Consider the following 3287-nt stretch of genomic DNA (forward strand, 5'->3'; position numbering starts at 1 on the left):
CCTAAGCATCTTACATAGTCGCTCGAGGGTATTTTTGTTCCTTTATTATAATATTGAGACAATTGTCTGGTCTTAGAGAAATGTTACATGGGTACATTTTTGTTCATTGACTCTGATACGCCATATTCATAACCATTGCTCGAGTTGGCGAACATGATTTTGGAGCATGCGTTGTGCAATTACGGGATCTTTGTGTGCACTTAGTATTGCTGTATTGTCAGCAAATGTTGCAGTTAAACTGTTTTCGGAAGTTGGCATATCACTTGTATAAGTTATTTGTATCGAGTTGGCGGACTTTTTTAAAATAAAACACATGTCGCTTTCGGTTGAGAATTACATCTAAATTTCTTTATTGAATTAATATTGACTTGTGCGCTGCACTTACAAATTATTTTGCTTATTTTACAAATTTTGAATATAAGCTAATTTTTATTTATTATTTAAATACAATAACAATGTCAACACGCGCTTGCCTCTAGTTCTTTGCACCGCAATGGAATTCGCTATTGCGTAAATCGTTGCTGCGTTAAAGCGACAATTTTATTTATGCGCATGAAGTGGGTCACTGACATCGTAGTTACATATATATGCTGATCAGCACTGGTTAACTTATACAGTAGGTATAATAGCGGACCTTTTACATTTCCTTGGGGAACTCCTGCTTTAACCTTGCCCTAAGGTTCTGAAACAAAATCTTTATATCTTAAACTAAATGTTCTTTTACTTTAGTAGTTTTTTAACAAAAAGTGAGTGTCATACTATATCAAACGCTTGGGCTACATCTATAAATATAGAAGTCCAGCATTGTTTATTTTCAAATGAGTTTCTAACGAATGATACAACACAATGCACTTGTTTGTAAGGATGGAAATTTTGCACAATTTCCAACATACATACTACATACATACATACATGGCTTTATTATTATTGGTGAATCATCTGCAAGAAATAAAATGTATTAAAATTAACATTGAGATAATAAATAAATACCTGTAATCACTCCCCAGCACACTCGTCTACAGCATACTTCAATAGTTGGATGTTCCTATAAATGAATTTATTAAATATAATTATCATTTAGGAAATTGGAAAACAAATATAAATACCTTTGCACTACCACTTCACTCACGTCACTTGGAGTTATTTAAACAAAAAAAAACTTCGTTTATATAAATAGTTTTATTAAATTATTTATTAAAACTCCGATATCTTTAACTAATTTTATTTATTTTAATAAATTTTATTCAATTTAAAAAAACGCGCACATGCAAAAATTACGAGTAGTTATAAAATCAAAACAAAACAGGCAAACGTCAGAAACGTCAATAGAATTCGCCGCAAAGACGATCAAAATTTGCTGAACGCACAACTTTGAAAACAGTATGAAAACAAGAAACAGAAATGGAAAAATAAACAAATCACCACCAAACAATAGAAAAAACGTTGTATGCGCGCTACACAAAAAGCTCGTCTGATCAGTATTAAAGACGATGCTTTTTGTTAAGAAGGGAGTGAGTCTTGTATGATCACTCGGTGGCATTATATGTCAACACATTAAATCAATAAAATCAATCAAATAGTGTCTGACACAACGGCGGTTTTAAGCCAAGTGTATAATATACAAGAAATATACATATAATTGCTTACACACATTAAGGCGGTTGTAAACCCATATACGTGAACGCTATTATATATATGTTATATGCAATTATAACAACAATATATATTTTTTTTTGTTTACTAATCCCTTTTCTTCCCCCAAACAGGTAGAGTACACACAGCAAGGGACCTAGAGCAAAGCCAACACATCAATATTTTTCTCAAAGCAGATACCGAGAAGTACAAGACAATGGGCGTAGATTTCAAAGAACTTCACGAGGCATCATCAGTCTGGTCACCAAGATATTTCACAGCCACAACGAATCATATTAAATTCTATTTCTTTTCTGAAAATTGTTCATCACTTATATATTATTTTTTTATTTGAATTATTTTAATAAAGTCTCTTTGTTTTAAAATGAAATTAACATATTTCAATTGAGAAGTCCTGTCCCCGCAAATATAAATTTATTGTAGCGACCCCTGGAAAAGGCTGAGGTCACCCAGCAATAGAGTTTAACGAACCGGAAAATCCGTGGTGTTACAAGTTGTACTACGTTTAGCTCAGAAACCGAATTGATATTCTCGAATTATTTCGTTAGCGAGTATTGGCATTATTTTTGCTATTAGCAGCTTTTTAAATATTTTTGATTATACTGGAACGACGATAATTGGTATGGTCTGGTTTTGTCTTTCCCAGCTTTAGGTATATTAGGTATAGGTTATTTGTGACATTTTCCAAAGCTTGGGATAATAACCTGTCCGTAAGCTAGCGTAAAATAAATGCCTGAGCAGTAAAATGGTACATTGTGATAACTGTTTCACCATTGCATTGAGATCTTTTATAATTTTAATGATATTTTCTAGTTTAAAGATAAGTGGACTGCTCGAGGGATATAGGTTTGTAATTGGTAAAAAAATGTTTTTTGAAGCATCATTTGAAGTATATACATTTTTCGAGTGTTTAACAAATATATCCCCTTTCTCAGAGTCATTTCGTGCTCAGTCACCATTTTCTAGTCTAAGAGGAGATGTATACTGGATAGGCTGTTTGAGGTACTTTGTTGCCTTCCAAAGTGAATAGTCACATTGTTCATTAGGTCTTTCCGCTAGTGCATATTTGAGTTCATTAGTACATTTAGCAAGTAAAACTATATGTTTTGGGGATCTATGCCGTTGCCATAGTTTTCTAGATTCCCCTTCCGTTATAATACTGCCACTGTTGTTTTTGTCACACCAATTTTTTGGGTTGTTTTTTCAGTTCTTATCGAAGCTACTTCAGCACCCGTGGAGATTACTTCAGAAAATTGGTTAACACAAGCATCAATTTCAATATTCACTTTTAACAAATCATGTTGTGGTATATGGCAAGAAACATATTTACGAAATTTTAACCAGTTTATATATTTCGTTAGACTTTGCGTTTGGATAGTTCTATTCTGTTGACTTTAAACTGTTATTATTGTTGGTGAGTGGTCTGATGACAGTTCAACTGATGGAAATGCGGTGATTGTTGATAGTTTAATATTTTTGCTTAGGCCAAAGTCAATAAGATCTGGAATTTTTTGTCGATCAAAAGGCCAATAAGTTCGCTGTTCAGTTGAAATAACATCGACGTCGTTACTTTTCACAACTGCTAGAAGTTTCCGTCCTCTTAGTGTTATTAGTCTTGAACGCCAGAATGTGTG

The 3287-nt window shown here is 33.0% G+C and overlaps 1 long non-coding RNA gene across 1 annotated transcript; it reads right to left on the minus strand.

Moving 5' to 3' along the window:
• Positions 1-382: 382 nt before the first annotated feature.
• LOC119662378 lies at positions 383-1272 on the minus strand. The gene is made up of 4 exons (XR_005250763.1): positions 1107-1272; positions 991-1045; positions 913-939; positions 383-682 (listed from the first exon to the last, which is right to left on the minus strand). It is a non-coding gene; the product is annotated as an uncharacterized LOC119662378 (long non-coding RNA).
• Between the last annotated feature and the right edge of the window lie 2015 nt (positions 1273-3287).

The sequence above is a fragment of the Teleopsis dalmanni genome, chromosome X (assembly GCF_002237135.1).
Source record: "Teleopsis dalmanni isolate 2A chromosome X, ASM223713v2, whole genome shotgun sequence".
NCBI classification, from domain to species: Eukaryota; Metazoa; Arthropoda; class Insecta; order Diptera; family Diopsidae; genus Teleopsis; species Teleopsis dalmanni.